This window comes from Mus caroli, unplaced genomic scaffold (genome assembly GCF_978045245.1).
Source record: "Mus caroli unplaced genomic scaffold, Mus_caroli_1 scaffold_5, whole genome shotgun sequence".
Taxonomy (NCBI): domain Eukaryota; kingdom Metazoa; phylum Chordata; class Mammalia; order Rodentia; family Muridae; genus Mus; species Mus caroli.
In genome coordinates, this window is record NW_028227260.1 from 28,178,236 (window position 1) to 28,196,386 (window position 18,151).

Consider the following 18,151-nt stretch of genomic DNA (forward strand, 5'->3'; position numbering starts at 1 on the left):
GAAATTAAATCCAGTGGTTATGAAAGTCTTTGGGCTCAAACTAAGCCATTAACTTCTATTGTTGCTCTAAATTCAACACTAATTAAGTCATCAGCCAACTCTCTCCAAAATGGTCACTATTCTTGATGACAACTCCAGCCTTCTCAACTCAGGTTCACTAGACTAAAGGAGTGGAATGGAATCTACCATCTCTCATGGCAACAGATATGGTTTGAGAGCAAGGTGTTAGTTACAAAGGTTTGCTGAAGCCCATGCAAAGGTAAGTTTGCCTTGGAAAACAAGTCCATATCCCCAGACATCTACCCGGCCCTCTCCCTCACTCGACTCAAGTCTCAACTCACTTTCTCACCACTTTCTCCTCTCATCCTGTTTTCTCTACACACATAGAGGTGTGATTTTCACATTTCTTCAATGAAAAAAATATTGACCCTAAGGACAGGGACTTACTTTCCTGTCTTGTTTGAGGGCATAGATTTCCATCCTAGAACAAGGCCTGACACATAATATGGGCTTCAGTAACTGCTTAGTTGATAAATGCTACATTTGAGAAAAGGCTGTATCCATCCCAAACCCATGGGTAGACATCAGATTTTAGAGCAACAGTCTCCAAGCCTACTGCTTCCTTTAGCAATGGCTTATGCTTTAAGGTGTAAAAACACCTCTTTCTGAGCATTGTCACTCAAGTTGTACCTATGCCCCAAGTCCATTAGACCAGTTTTTTCAAGCATCTCCACCCTTGAACTGACTCCCAATGGCATGCAGCCTAATATGTAACTGTCCTTGCTCCACCATTGTCTTTAATTCCTTGAAAGTGAAGATGATACACTATCACATTCCACCTTTCCAGTCACATTTCCCTTTAGAGAGCATAGTAGGCTCTCAAAATTTTTGTTCTCCACTTTCTGATTAATCACAGATGGAAGAATTGGCAAGCATAAGCTGTTACAGGTGAAGTATTTTTCTCACACAGCCTAATCAAGTGGTGTTAAATAAATTACTCGTAAATCTTAACAAATACTTGTAGCTATAAAGGTGAAGTTGATTCAGCAATATCCCTTGGGCACACTTCACACTTGCTAATGAATAACTTGGGGTGTCTAGAAAAAAAGAAAAGCACAAATGATCAGATCTAGCCTTTGAGAGAGGTTGTCAAATGAACACATTAAAATTTCCATCTGCCTCTGCATTAGGCAATATGGGGTGGGATAGAGAGCCTGAAAAAAAAAAAAGCACTTTGTGCTTTGTTTCCCCTTTCCAGATTTTGCATTTTTGAGGTAGATGCCATTCTTTCTAGGATGTGACAAACTTATAATTCGAGATGATTTCTGGAGGCAGAAAATTCTCCAGTGTAACCTTGAGGAAAGAATTGGTCCTCCTACTCATCACCAGCAGTTGAACAGTTTCTTTTAGGGACACCAAACTCCTGCTGTGGCTGCTTTATCCCAGAGTATGCTAATGCAGTTTGAAAAATTCTATGTTGACTAAATTGAAATAATTTTCACTTCCAATGGTATATTGTATCATAGTCTCTTGTCCTGAACAGAAGATTTAGCATACAATTTTGATATAGAGGCCTGCCTACTGAGGGATGATGCTCTGCTGGCTAGCCACATGTTTTGTTTTGCTAAATGTTGTTTTTTCATTCAATATATTTTGATCATATTCATTCCCCTCCCCCAATACATCCTAGATAGCCTCACTTCCCAATCTACTCAACTTCATGTTCTTTCTATCTCCCTCTCAAGAAGGAGGAGGAGGAGGAGGAGAAGGAGAAGAAGAAGGAACCCTAATATACAGAGAAATCAAGAAAAGGAAGGGTTCAGTTGGTGTATTACATGTCCTATTGAGAAGTTAATTTTACTAAAAGTATTATTACTAAGTAAAATTGAAAATTCAAACCATAAAACACAAAAAACTCAGCAAAATAAAATGCTCTCCCAAACCATGAAGTTCATTTTGTATTGGCCAACTTCTGGGCAAGAGCCCTGTCCTGGAGTATGATTGGAGTGTCACTTCATCGGAAAAAACTGATTTCCCCCTTTTCCAGTAGGTATCAATTTCAAACAGCATCTTAGCAAAAGATGGGACTTTGTGCCTACTTCCTTTTCTCTGTGCTGGAATTTTGGCTGTTTTCAAAGTGGGCAAGTCTTGTGCATATTGTCACAGTCCCTATGAGTTTGTAGGTTGATCAGGCTTGTGTCTGGAAGATGTTGTTTCCTTAGAGTCACCCACCACTCTTCCCTCTACAGTCCTTCCACCTCCTTTTCCACCTGGGTCCCCAAATCTTGATGGCAGAGATTGAAAAGAAAGGCCATTTAAGACTGAATGCTGCCCTGTCGCACATGCGCTGATTGGGGTTTGCAGGAAACCACTTGAAGCAAGAGTTGCTGAAGACATGACAATGGATGAAGTGGGAGAGTTCGAACGAGCCACTCAGGAAGCCACCAACAAGAAGATTGGCACTTTCCCACCGGTCATTTCTATCTCCAGCATCGCCCTACTGACTTCCATGGTGTGCAGTGCCCCCTCTAGCTCGGAAAAGACTGCCTCCTTCACTCAGATGTGTTCCTGGATCTCAGACCACTGTGCATGTGGCTAAATAATCTCACAGATAGCAAGAACCCTTACGTGTGCCACACAGCATCATAATGAGTGTGAAAAGTATGATTTAGAAAAAAAACGAACAAAACAAAACGAAACGAAACGAAACGAAACGAAACAGGAGGGGCTGAGGACAGAGATCAGTGGGTAGAGTTCCTGCAGGTACTATGGAACCCTGGGTTCCATCCCAGCCATGGTAACTGGGCAGTAGGACCAGAAGGTCAGGGTCAAGGTCAACCTCAGCTACATACAGAGTTTGAGGCCAGCCTGAGTTATTTGAGACACTGTCTCAAGAACAAACAGTCAAACAAAACCCACAGAATTTTCTCTAGCTTTAGATGTGGCCCATGGAGGAAGCCTTGTTTTGGGGGGCCTTGATGAGTCTGCTGTGGACCTCAATGGTAAAAGGGTGAATGGATGAGAAAACATTTTTTTTTTGGATGGAGATAAGATGTGGTAAAATAATTACATTAATTTCCTTCCGTTAAACCTGAAATTCTCAATAACAAAAAGAAAAAAAATACTCTCAGGTGTCACATGCCTAATTGCTATCTTTTGGGACTGCTGACAACCAACACTTGAATTCCAGTTGTTATCAATATTCCTATTTTGATTTTTTTTAATTTTTAATATTTTTATTACATATTTTCCTCAATTACATTTCCAATGCTATCCCAAAAGTCCTCCATAGCGCCCCCCACTTCCCTACCCACCCATTCCCATTCTTTTGGCCCTGGCATTCCCCTATATTGGGGCATATAAAGTTTGCAAGTCCAATGGGCCTCTCTTTCCATTGATGGCCGACTAGACCATCTTTCGATACATATGCAGCTAGAGACAAGAGCTCCGGGGTTCTGGTTAGTACATCATGTTGTTCCAACAATAGGGTTGCAGATCCCTTTAGCTCCTTGGGTACTTTCTCTAGCTTCTCCATTGGGAGCCCTGTGATACATCCAATAGCTGACTGTGAACATCCACTCCTGTGTTTGCTAGGCCCCGGCATCGTCTCACAAGAGACAGCTATATTTGGGTCCTTTCAGCAAAATCTTGCTAGTGTATGCAATGGTGTCAGCGTTTAGAAGCTGCTTATGGGATGGATCCCTGGATACGGCAGTCTCTAAATGGTCCATCCTTTCATCACAGCTACGAACTTTGTCTCTGTAACTCCTTCCCTGGGTGTTTTGTTCCCAATTCTAAGAAGGGGCACAGTGTCCACACTTTGGTCTTCATTCTTCTTGAGTTTCATGCGTTTAGCAAATTGTATCTCATATCTTGGGTATCCTAAGTTTTGGGCTAATATCCACTTATCAGTGAATACATATTGTGTGAGTTCTTTTGTGATTGTGTTACTTCACTATTTTGATTTAGTCTGCCTCAGGATTTGGAGCCTGATTAACTTCTTAAATGTTTGAAAATTTAAGTAATCAACTTCTTGAGGCTCTAAGTGCAATTAATGATAATGTCTTTATACCTTTTCATAAAATTTAATAAAGCACCCCCCCAAATAGACTGAATGCTCCAAAATCATGTTATGTACATTGTTTATTTGTGATTCTCTTTGTTAGTATTTACTGCTAGAAGAAGCCTCTCTGGTTAGGGCTAATCAGTATACTGATCTATAAGAATAGCAATGTGTTATTAGGAATCATTTTATTGCTATGATTCTTTAGAAGAACAGTTTTTCCTAGCAGCTCTGACCTTTCTACTCTCATGTTCTTGGCCACCTTAGCAGTGTCAGGCATGGGATCTGTCTTATAAAGAGAGGCCTTAAATCTCATCAAAAGCTAACTAGTTCCTCCCATGATTTTTGGGTCACCATTGCACCACTATATCCTGCAGGTACTACCCCATTGGGTATCATAGTGTTTGTGAGACTGATGACTACTTTTCTCTTCCTTTAGCATGCAAAGTACCTTCCAGTTCCATGAATGCTAGTAAGTAGGGGTGACGTTTCTAGTTGTGCAACAGCTTGGTTTCTCCATGTTTGAGAACATAAGTGCTATCTTCAACAATAAGGTCAAGTTTTGCAGAATAAGCAATAGCCATGAGAGTGGCCTTTGACATTGTGTGTGTGTCCGTGTGTGTGTGTGTGAGGAGGGTATTTATGAGATCCTTTGGCCAATGATTTAATAAGACTTAACCCATTCCTGTTAATATCTAAACTGTCATTTATATCTACTGAGAGAGGGAACATATGCATAATTCTTATTTTGAAGTCATTGTCTTGTGCTTCAGCTAAAATGCTCTTTTCAGGGCATATTACAGTAGAGTTGCTGGCTTCTGCAGGATGCATACTGTCTCGATTGTTCATGTTTTGTTGTTGTGATTTTGTGTTTTGTCTGTGAAGCTCTAGGTATTTGGAGTTATGATGTTTGTGGTGGATTTGGCATGTTCTATTCCTGGGTTGCTGTGGCTTCATTCAGGGTCCTAACCAAGGGTGGCATCCTGTGGTCCTTGGTGGATACAGTTTTATGAGTCAGTAGAGTATTACTAAGGAATGGAGATATGATAAAAGGAATGGGTAGGTCTAGTCAAATGTAGTGGCTGTCGGTTCCTGGTAGAGAATGGTTCTTCAGATCATCAGAGAGTCACAAAGGAATATAAAAGCTCTAGAAGGAACGGGTAAAATAGGTAGTGGAGAACTAGGTAGGTCTGTGTCTACACCAGTAGGCTGAGCCCCAGGGTATGGAGGTGGTCTGCTGTTAGGTGCTCAAGTTGGCAGGCAGCCTCAGGCCTAGGGGTAATCTGAAGAGACAGGAATGGAGGAGTAGAAGGAAGATGAAGAGAGCCTACCTGGGTCCCAGCCAAGTGAGACAGCTGTGGATCCCTGGTAGAGTGCTGTCCTGTGGCCTGAGTCACAATGGGATAAGAATTGGCTAGAAGGACAGGTCGAAAGGGGTGGTAGGGAAGAATTCCAGGGACCCTGGATCCATGCCAAGAGTCAGAGTCCCAAGGGGATGGAGGTGGACTGGGAGTAGGACAGAGGTAGGTCTAAGAGTAATGTGGAGAGACAAGGGCTGATGAGAAGCAGGGCCCTAGCTCCATGGTCATTTAGTGTTGCAACTGGCTCAAGGTACAAACAGGTCCACTGCTTTACTGCTTAGAATGGTCTCTACACACTCTTCATTTTCTTCCAAATTGCAATTGAATTAATTAGCTTCTTGCTCTTTTGCCTGCAATATTCCCTGCTGAATTGATTTGAGATATGGATTTCCCTTAGGTCAGCCTGTCTTTAATTGCAACATTGCTTATAATGGATGGTGAGGAACAGAATCAGCGTTCTTCTCAGGGTGCTATCCATCTTCAGTGTCAGTGACTTGTAATATTTTTGAGTCCTTTTGATTTTGTAACACCTCTGCTCCCTTTACTGTCTCAGGAGACAGAAACTTTTGGCAGACAGCTTTAACAACAACAGCAGAAGCAGGGGAAAGAAACAAATATTGGGTAAGCCTATGGGACCGGGGGCTTCTTCTGAGGTTTAACTATTAGGCTTACTTCCAACTGAGACTTTATGACTGGAACAGATCATTTGCCTCGTGGGGAATGTGGTGGGTATCTAAGTTTCCTTTTAAAGCCAAAGTGGAGTTTCTCAGTGTTTGTAAGCCTTATTTCAGCTCAGAGTCACTAAGCAGAGACAACAATATGAATTAAAAATACTGATTTGAAAATGAGATCACTAATTGTACATCCTTAACCCACAGACCTGCAGAATCACTAATATTTCTAATCTACCAACAAGATTAAGACTAAATCAGAGCTTCTTAGTTTTCGGTGTGGCTAAAAATCTCCTGAGAATATCGTTTAAATGTTAGCCTTTTCTGATCCAGGAAGTCTAGCTTAGAACCTGGGATCTTGTTTAATCTACCAAATTCCAAGGCGATGCCTATTCTGAACTTTGAGAAACAGGGGGCCAGATGAGATTAGAGGTTCTCTACTAGGGGTGCTCCACCTGTAAAATTGAAAGATGAGAAAGATAAGATGCATTTACCAAATTTGTCAATTCCATCCCCGATAGACATTTAGCAATGTCTGCTGATATTTTGGGTCGCTATAAGTAGGAGAGGTATTACTGCTATCTAGTGTGCTACCATCCTACAATGCAAAGGGGGAAAAGCCTCACGTCCCCCCCACCCCGTCCCCAAACAAGGAGAAATTTGGACCAGCATGTCCATGCTGGCTCTTGAGAAACACTGTAATATATGACCCAAATTTAAGATCTCACCAGAGTTTTACACTGCTTTATGCTACCCTAGAAAAGAATTAAAATAATGTTATTTATAGGGACTAACAGTCACCAAACCAACATTTTATTCCCTAGGTCCAACAAAACTTTTCCACAAGCCCCTTCAAGATTTTGTTCAATATACTTCTCTGAAAATAACACCTGGGAACTGAAAATAGAAGAGACAGTCAGTGTCAGAACCTAAAGGGCCTTTAGTAATTAAGTCAGTTCCAGCCTTTCATCCCACAGATGGAGATATCAAGGTTGATGGAGGCAGAGAGGTCAGCCAAGGTATGTTGTTTTAAGGAAATTCTTTACATAGTTGAAGTTGTTAAGTTAAGCATTTGTTTATAAGATAGAAGTAGTATTATATGCTTCTAATTAGCACATATTCTCTAACAAAATTAAAAAAAAACTAGATAAGGCAGCATATTCTCTCCTCATTTAGACACCACTACACTCGGATTCCATTTCTATTCACATATTAAGAATCATATTCTAACAAGCTAAATTACCTCATTATTTACAGCAATTCTAATAGGGCAGGCTTTGGAAGAATTCACTTTGGCTTATAGTAATGATAGCATGTAAATATCTATATACTAGTTTTTATGCCCTTACCCAATCTAGTAATATCTCACCAATTATGTTTCATAGGTCAGAAAACTAAGCAACACAAAAGTTAATACACATGTCATGATCATACAACTGCTAAGTGGTAGAATCTCAATTTGAACTTTGCAATTGGATTCTAGCTAAGATTTGTCCCTTTTGGGAAAAAAAGGACAGATTGAATAATATACACTTGCTTCCTTTTCTATGGGTATTATCTGCAGTTGTTTCTAGCCGTGACAATGCACTCGGTAGTGTAAGCAATCCAGATTTTCTCTTTCCCATGGTGAATGGCATTTATGTTGGAGAGTTAAAGCTAGGACAGCCAAATCTATGTGATAACACATGTGGTACAAGCAGGAGACCTACAGGTTAGAATGGGCTCAGTGTGGCCTCTGCAGACTCCTGTACCTTTCGATGCTCCTGACTTCATTTCTGAGCAGTGACAGCCACACATTTCAAAAGTGATGTCTATAAGGAGACCCTGTGGTGTTAGACCAGGAACATCTTCAAGATTCAAGGAAGACCAAGAATAGCAGTGTTCAGTTCATTGATAAAGGTGTGGGGGTAGGGGGAGCAACATATTGAATTTGTTAGAAAGAAGTTGTGAGTCAGGTTAGTTGGAATGAGCCTAAATATCTAGAGAGTTTCCTGTAGATAAGTTTGTATAGGAATATTTGGTGTCTTGAGTTAATTACATCACGAGATACCTGGAGTATAGATAAACTCTATTCTAAATGCTCATGTCATTTCAAGCAAGTGTTTCTGACAATAAGTAAAGTGCCAGCAAAAGGTACAGGCCAGTTGATTATGACTACAGTGAAGCCACCAGGCATTATTCTCTCTCTACACATGGTAGAATTGTATCTAATCATAGATGCTCCTGTGTCAATTGTTTCTATCCATAACTATTAAAGCCAATATCTCAACCCACACACCTATGGTCACTTGATCTTCGACAAGGGAGCTAAAACCATCCAGTGGAAAAAAGACAGCATTTTCAACAAATGGTGCTGGCACAACTGGCAGTTATCATGTAGAAGAATGCGAATTGATCCATTCCTATCTCCTTGTACCAAGGTCAAATCTAAGTGGATTAAGGAACTTCACATAAAACCAGAGACACTGAAACTTATAGAGGACAAAGTAGGGAAAAGCCTCGAAGATATGGGTACAGGGGAAAAATTCCTGAATAGAACAGCAATGGCTTGTGCTGTAAGATCGAGAATCGATAAATGGGACCTCATAAAGTTGCAAAGCTTCTGCAAGGCAAAAGACACCGTCAATAAGACAAAAAGACCACAAACAGATTGGGAAAAGATCTTTACCTATCCTAAATCAGATAGGGGACTAATATCCAATATATATAAAGAACTCAAGAAGGTGGACTCCAGAAAATCAAATAACCCCATTAAAAATGGGGCTCAGAACTGAACAAAGAATTCTCACCTGAGGAATACTGAATGGCTGAGAAGCACCTGAAAAAATGTTCAACATCCTTAATCATCAGGGAAATGCAACTCAAAACAACCCTGAGATTCCACCTCACACCAGTCAGAATGGCTAAGATCAAAAATTCAGGTGACTGCAGATGCTGGCGAGGATGTGGAGAAAGAGGAACACTCCTTCATTGTTGGTGGGATTGCAAGCTTGTACAACCACTCTGGAAATCAGTTTGGCGGTTCCTCAGAAAATTGGACATAGTAATATGGGAGGATCCCATAATACCTCTCCTGGGCATATATCCAGAAGATGTTCCAACTGGTAAGAAGGACACATGCTCCACTATGTTCATAGCAGCCTTATTTATAATAGCCAGAAGCTGGAAAGAACCCAGATGCCCCTCAACAGAGGAGTGGATACAGAAAATGTGGTACATCTACACAATGGAGTACTACTCAGCTATTAAAAGGAATGAATTTATGAAATTCCTAGGCAAATGGATGGACCTGGAGGGAATCATCCTGAGTGAGGTAACATATTCACAAAGGAACTCACACAATATTTACTCACTGATAAGTGGATATTAGCCCAAAAAACTTAGGATACCCAAGATATAAGATACAATTTGTTAAACGCATGAAACTCAAGAAGATCGAAGACCAAAGTGTGGACACTGTGCCCCTTCTTAGAATTGGGAACAAAACACCCATGGAAAGAGTTACAGAGATAAAGTTTGGAGCTGTGAAGAAAGGATGGACCATCTAAAGACTGCCATATCCAGGGATCCATCCATAATCAGCTTCCCAACGCTGACACCATTGCATACACTAGCAAGATTTTGCTGAAAGGACCCATATATAGCTGTCTCTTGTGAGACAATGCTGGCGCCTAGCAAACACAGAAGTGGATGCTCACAGTCAGCTATTGGATGGATCACAGGGCCCCCAATGGAGGAGCTAGAGAAAGTACCCAAGGAGCTAAAGGGATCTGCAACCCTATAGGTGGAACAACATTATGAACTAACCAGTACCCCAGAGCTCTTGACTCTAGCTGCATATGTATCAAAAGATGGCCTAGTCTGCCATCACTGGAAAGAGAGGCCCATTGGACTTGCAAACTTTATATGCCCCAGTACATGGGAATGCCAGGGCCAAAAAGTGGGAGTGGGTGGGTAGGGGAGTGGGGGGGGAGTGTATTGGGGACTTTTTGGATAGCATTGGAAATGTAAATGAGGAAAATACCTAATTAAAAAAAAAGCCAATATCTCTAGGCTATAAGTAAATTAAATATGCAAATGTTTGCTGACCTGGAATAAGAGTTTTTGACTTTGGGCTGCAATGAGAAAGCTAAGACCCCAAACTGAATTATCAGGGTTGTTCAACAATATCAGAAGGACACGACCTTTCAACTCTACTGCATATTTATAAAAGATAACACTCACTAAATTGACTTATATGTAACAAGGCCATATTAATCCTGAGTGTTTAGTAACAATCTGCTACAAGTCAACATTGGAAACCCAGAAAATTCATCTCTCTGGGCAGCAGTTTTCAAAGTTAAAGCAGGGAAATTGTGTGTGTGTGTGTGTGTGTGTGTGTGTGTGTGTGTGTGTGTCTGTATGTGTGTTGACAAATATGTGGTAGTGTTAGATACAGGAATGGAGTTTGACCTAATACTAGGAAAACAACTTAGGGTTTTGCATTCTTTTGTATCTAACAGAGGAAGAGTAACAAGAAATATTTCTCTCTTGTTTCAGTATTATCAAAATATGATCCTCCACCTTCATGGGAAAATATGAGTGTAGGAAAGACAAAGAACAGTGTCTATGCTCTGAGACTTTGCCATGCATTTTGTGTTTGCCTAGATTTATACGTGGTCTAAAGCCTGTCTGGTTTGTACCTGTATTGTCTCAACTTTCATCATTTCATTGGTTCTGTAAATTGGCTTGAACCCAGTTCTTCCTGGTTTGGTCATTAAAGTTCAAACTGATTCCTGGCTTTGTCTACAATCTTCTTTCAAGAAGCAGGATCTTCTTCTTGGGTAGATCTCACTATCTAAAATGAAGATTGGAAACTTGAAAGCTGACTAATTGTTGCTCCTTCCATTGTATTTAGTTCCCTCTAATTTAACTTCTTTGGCATTTACTCTCTACACCAGCATCTACCATCTTGGGTCTCAGATTCCTCTTTGATGAGATGAGAACCTTTCTGTGTGAGGATGCTAGACAGTCTAATACCCTTGCAATAACAAACAATCCTGAAGTGAAGAACTGAACAAAGGTTCTTGGAAGCTCTCCAGCTGGCAAAATGCTTTCAATATTTGCCAAGAGTCTATAAGGTCTTGATGGTCCTCACCTGCTGACATGAGGGTGCTCTATCTGACACAATGGCAATGGTAAATGTTTAGCAACTCGATAGAGATAAAGCCCCAAGGTGTAGAATTTGCTAATTTCCACGGTGAAAGCATGCCCACTGTGGTTAATTATAAGCTAACAGCATGATGTTCCAAAATATGGGGCTGAAAGAAAGAATACAAATTGCAATTAAAAGATAGTGTGAGCTAACTCCAATACACATCTGCTCCACTGATGCACACCTAAGACTTCAGACCTGGGGCCTATGGGGATAGTAAGGATTGATGAAAGGGGAGCACAGTACTTACATGGCCCTGCCTCTTCCACTGGCTCCTTGAAAGGTATATAATAAAATCTCAAAATTGTGACCATGGGAATAGCACAGCCCTCTGAACCATCTTTGAAGGTTCTTCAGATGTTTATCTAGTGACCTGACATAGCACAAAAGTTTATATCCTAGCTCTATGAAACAGAACCATGTTTAGAGTTTATATTAGTGGATGTGGAGAGAGGATGGTTTACTTATGTTTCTTCTTTATTCTAAAATATTATATACACTGAGCTCTGCAAGAAGAAAGAGGGAAATAAAGTTTAACAATGAAGAAGTAATTGCTTCTTGCTTCATGCAATGCCAAGTTTTAATTCCAAACCAATACTCAGCCTGAATAAAGGACGGTCTACTTGGCAGTGTTTGAAGCTATTGTAAAATGAAACTGTAACTTGGATCTAAGGGCTTTTCTCTAGACTCTGCTTCTCTTGTTTTGGCTGAAACAAATGTGAATGCTTATTGTTTGGTTGGTTTTAAAATGAAGATATTTTTTCATTATCTGTGGAACGATATCCAAATGAACAACTCCATGTTTCGAACATTAAACTTTAGAGCTAGGCAGGCCATAGAAAACAAAACTTCAATGCCAAGAAGCAGCCTCATTCACATTGGGGCTTAATCCTAACTCTCCTCTAATAAACATGAAAAAATGGCAGCCTCATGGATAGACGTTTAGCATATTGTAAAATGTATACTGTACATATAGGTTAGTACATTTTCTTTCTGCTGACCTTGTAGATATTGTTATTTTCGGCTCTCTCTTGCTGTTCCCAATAAAGGAAAAGACAAATATGACAGATAAAATTATATTTACAGGAGAATGCAACTATTTGCCACTATACTTGGGGCCAAAATGATAAATGGAGAAAGCTTGTGTTAAGATTGTTGCAACACTTGACAGAAATAACAACTAATGATTATAGCACTAGAAATGAGTGTAAAATATCATTTACTTAAAGATCCCCAGGAAGAAAGCTCAATAATACTATATTCCCTGCAGCATGCTTTTCTGTACAATTTAGCTCAAGGTAAATTTTATTCTCCAGTCTCCCAAATGCATCAGCTATTGGATGTATCACAGGGCTCCCAATGGAGAAGCTAGAGAAAGTACCCAAGGAGCTAAAGGGATCTGCAACCCTATTGTTGGAACAACATGATGTACTAACCAGAACCCCGGAGCTCTTGTCTCTAGCTGCATATGTATCGAAAGATGGTCTAGTCGGCCATCAATGGAAAGAGAGGCCCATTGGACTTGCAAACTTTATATGCCCCAATATAGGGGAATGCCAGGGCCAAAAGAATGGGAATGGGTGGGTAGGGAAGTGGGGGGCGCTATGGGGGACTTTTGGGATAACATTGGAAATGTAATTGAGGAAAATATGTAATAAAAATATTAAAAATTACAAAAAAAAAGAAAAAAATCCCAATAACTAGAGAAATACCATTATTAAGAACCCAATGTGACTGACATTGGTAGGTCAGCAGAACTACCTAAAATGTGATTGCATCAGTGAGAACAATCACCAGATTGATGGCCCCACAGCTAAGGCAATTCTTTTCTTTAGTTTATTCCCTATATGATGATATATTATGATAGATGTTATGAATATTATTAATAGATACAGTAGCATTTATTTAGCTATTCAAATATGTCTTCCTATCAGGTTTATCAGCAAATGCTCAAAGACACTTTACGGTAGGGTAGGGAGATGACTACATGGGTAAGATGTTTGCTGTGCAAACATGAAGACCTGAGTTCAGACTCTTAGCACCCATGGGAAAGCCTGCAAATATGTCTGCTCCCTGAACATTGGGGGAAAGGTGGAAGAGTGGGTGTAAAGGCATTTGAATCCCAGTGCTTTCCTAGCCAGTTACTTTAGCTGAGAGAGTGATTGAGCAGTGTTTTTCAGTGGGCAACCCTGTCTCAAACATAATAGTAGTAGTAGTAGTAGTAGTAGTAGTAGTAGTAGTAGTAGTAGTAATAGAAGACACTTAATGTGAACCTATGATTTCCACAGTCACATGCATGAGCAAGGACATTTACATACATGAGTAACACACACACACACACACTCACACAATGTTATATAGATAACACCAAATATGTTGTACACTGAATGCTCACTACATGCAAAACTTTGCAAAAATATTGTAAACATACCGTCCAATGTAATTTTTCCTAAAAATTCCTCTGAAGGAGGTATTATTTTTATCTCATTTTATAGTTGAATAAACTGAGAAAGGTTAAGCTTCTTGCTCAGGATCACACAGCTGGGAAGTAATAGAGTCTGGATTCAAATTCTGGCTATCAAGTTCAGAAGTCTGTGCCTCACCACAATACGTACCATAAACACAGGACTGCATGCGAAGTAAAACAAGACAACAGTCTTAAATCTGTAGTTTTAGGAAGGCTGATTTCTGATCCTGACTTTGCCATTGGCCTGTGAGCCCTAAATTCCCTGTTTTTCTGCATCCCTACAATACACAAATGTCAGAAGAGCTATGATGAAAGTTGTGGAAGAACCTTTCACTGTTGAGAGGAAAACTGAAGGGATCCTAGGTGTTACACTGATTTCTACTATCTTTCATGGATCCCGTAGGGAGGAAAAGGACTCACTTTTACTGGCTGTTCATTTTACAGTTTGACCCCTATTGTTCTTCTTTCAGTCTCTTCAGGAGAAAAATCTTTAGAAGATATAGTTGAAAAATGTCCAGTGGAGCCATCATCCTCTTGCTTGTTTGGGCAGGACTGCTCTGCATGATGCACTCCATGTGTTTTGGTTTAGTGGTTCCAACATTCTAAACAAAGCATGCCTCTTCCCTCAAATGCTTTGCTGGGTGTTTTGTTCACATCTTTTCTCTCTTCTGCAAAATCCATATGCTACATCGAGTTGTCATCTTCCTTGCAACTGTAAGGCACTGATAAGCTGGTTTTTGTTTGTTTTTGGAAGCTCTATCCATGAACACTCCTCAGTACCATCACCTTGATTGCAAGATAGTGGAGTTTGTTTGTACCAGGAGGAAAGGCTCTAGTTCCCACCAAGTACTGTCATGTGTCAGGGGTTGGGAAGAAATCCTTAGTACTTGGATCTGGGTCTGATCATTATTGTAGAAACGAGAGTACTGTTACAAGTCCTGTGACTCAAACACCAGTGCTCCCAGAACAACATCAACATTCCATCCTTTTCTATTATGTCCAGCTTCTGAATAGTCTAAAGTAGGATAACCAAACAAATTAGGATATAATCGATATACTCTTAAAATAGGCATAATGACTAAATCAAGACAGCAGGAGTGAGCAGAATTTTCTTCAATAAACCAAAGGACTGGGTTCCTTAACCTGGAAGTCACTGAAACTCTTTAAATCTCTAAGATGTGAGTCCACAGTGGTGAATACTATTCTATGCCTACTTGTGACAACATTGGGATGCTGAACAGAGTTGTCCAGGACAGGACAATAAAGTGAAGAAGTCTACTAGCTAGTATTCTCACTTAGATAGCTGTGCAGCACATTCTTGGGTGAAATTGCTTTGCTGAATGCAAGAGGGCAGAAAAATTAGCACATTAATTAATTAGAATTTTGCTTTTATTCTGCTGTAAAAGACATTTTTATTAAGGTGAATAAAATTCTAAGCTTACTCTAAGCCTTAATTATTAGTGTTATTATTGTAAAATATTAGCTGGCCTTGTTCCAAGATATAGAACTGTTTATATTTCAATACTCTAAATGTAATTCAAACACATTATAATTTACTGATGGATAATAATGACCTAAAAGAATTCTAGATTGTTTTGTTGAAACAGTTATTAAGATGGCAACGGACCCAAATGACATTAATTCTATCTCAAAATTTCCTTGGCTAGGGAGCATGGGGATCCCAAAATGCCTCTGCCTGCGCTATAGATCTGTGAATTGTCATGAAGAAGTGCAGCAGAAGGGAAATAGAGAGTGGAGCCTTTTTCAGGACACTCATCTGGTTTGGTATTCTTGTTCTACTGTAACCATAGGTTCTTCCTGACTCTTGGAAAGTGCCTAGCTCTTCTACATTTAACATCCACATTTATAAATGTGGAATGATGCTCCTCCCAGAGCAGTATTTTCTAGGGTTAGTGAGTCAACATATGCAAAATGATGAGCATTCAGTGGGGTCTATATGCTCTATAATACATGAAAGCAATCACAACTTGTGTAATTGTCTGGTCTGTGATCAAGTTTCCTTATGCATACTTCCCTGATATTCGCATCTGTGTCTGTGCACATGTATTTACGGGGAGGATAGATGTGCATGTAAGTATTTGGCAATGGGTACCTTGGTTTGCATCTGTGTGAGTCACAGAAATGTTGGCATACAGCTACATCCACATATTGTACATGTGTATGAAGAAGAGATATTCTATCTCCACAGCTGCACAGGAATCTGTGCTTTCTATACTCCATTATATCAGACTGACCTGGAAGGTCACTGGAAGCATGAATCACCTATTTATAGTATACCTTCTTTTTTGACTTCGATTTTATCCTCCTGGGGGTGACCCAGGTCAAAGAGGCAGGTTGCTTTTGTTTTTTGCTTTTTGTTTTTTGTTGTTGTTTTTTGTTTTTTTTTTGTTTGTTTGTTTTTGGTTTATTGAGACAGGGTTTCTTTGTGTAGCCCTGGCTGTCCTGGAACTCACTCTGTAGACCAGGCTGGCCTCGAACTCAGAGATCCACCTGCCTCTGCCTCCCGAGTGCTGGGATTAAAGGTGTGCACCACCACTGCCTGGCTGTTGCTTTTGTTTTTATCTTTGTTGTGAGTGTGTGCAAATGAATGTCTCCTATTACCCCGTGATTAATTGGTGTACTTCTTTTCTCCTCCTTTGTTCCCTAACTCTCAAGTAAGTTCTCTTTTTTCCTTTTTCATGTACCATCTTTTAAAAATTTCTATTAAAGCATTGGTGGAGGGACATCTAAATTGGGTGGGACACTTCTAAAACAAGTTGTAAGTCCCTGGCTGACTTGCCCTAAGTGACTTGCTCCATTTAGGAACAATTCAAATCTCAGGAGAATGTTCCTGATGGCTCTCAGAATTCTTTAGAGCTTATGAATATAGGTTTACCAAGTGGGACAAAAGCAAATCAGACAGATCAATGTGAAATGTATTTGGTTGTCTTTTTCTTGTTTTTGTTTTTTAGGTATTTAAGAAACAGGCCTGGGCTGGAGAGATGACTCAGCAGTTAAGAGCACTGACTGCTCTTCCAGAGGTCCTGAGTTCAATTCCCAGCAACCACATGGTGGCTCACAACCATCTGTAATGGGATCAGATGTCCTTTTTTGGTGTGTCTGAAGACAGTTACAGTGTACTCACATAGATAAAATAAATAAATCTTTTTAAAAAAGAAGAAGCAGGCCTAATAACAGCTTTCTATACCTCTGCCTACACTTAAATAATCAGGGGCTATATCTTCTCAAATTCATCGTCTCTTTGTTCCTTGCTTAGTTCAACCTCCCATTTTTTTTCTATTCTTAGCAGAATCTGTCTGCAGGAAAGAAACATTTTCAATCAAATTAATTTGAGTAACAGTATCAGAGGTAACTATATTCATATGGTTATCTCACTTAAAATTAAATATAATATTATAATTTCAAAAATAAATGTGCATTTTGAAGAGGAACTTAAGCCTAACAACTAGCGATGGTAGTGGTACCTGTTTCATAGGGTTCTGGAGTCTACTGCATGAAAAAAAGCTAGAGCAAATGGCTGATACCTGTAAGTGCCATATCTTATTAATAATTCTGTATATGCCACATATTATTATTAAGTATTCACTGTACTATAATGTAGAAACTATTATTATATCACCTTTAAAGATTAGGAAACAAGGCTACAGAGATGGCCCAGTATGGTTAAAAAGTATATACTTCAGTTTCCAGCACTTACATTATGCAGCAGCTCACAACCACCTGTAGCTCCAAACCCAGGGGATACAACATCTTGTTCTGTACTCCATGAGCACCATCACTCACTCACATGTACCTACTCACAGACAGATGAATACCAAGAACTAGAGGCTGGATAGAGTCTTATGATACAAAAAAAAATCAAAACAATGATTCCTAATGAAATGCTTCTATGCTCATCTATTGGTGCCTAGCTTACTTGCCATCAGAGAGGCTTCAGACAAACATTAGGCAGAGAGAGCCCAAATTGGAGATCTCTATCTGAACCCTGTGGAAGAAGGAAAGGAAGAATTGTAGAAACTAGAGGTGTCAAGTACACTAGGAAAACATGGCTCACAGACATTAACTAAGGAGGGCTTATAAGGACACACAGAGACTGAAGCCACAATCAGGAGCCTGCATTGGTCTGTGCTAGGTCTTCTGCTCATATGTTATGGCTGTTAGCTTCATGGTTTTGTGGGCCTTCTACCAGTGAGAGTGGGGTTGTCTTTGACTCTTTCGTGTGCTCTTGAGAACCCTTTGATTCCATGGTTGCCACGTCCAGCCTTCATATGCGTGTTTGTTCCCAGTGTTATTGTTATGCTGCTTTTGTTTGATATCTTTGGGAAGCCTGCTCTTTTCTAATGGGAAATGGAGGAGGGAAAAATAAAACGATTT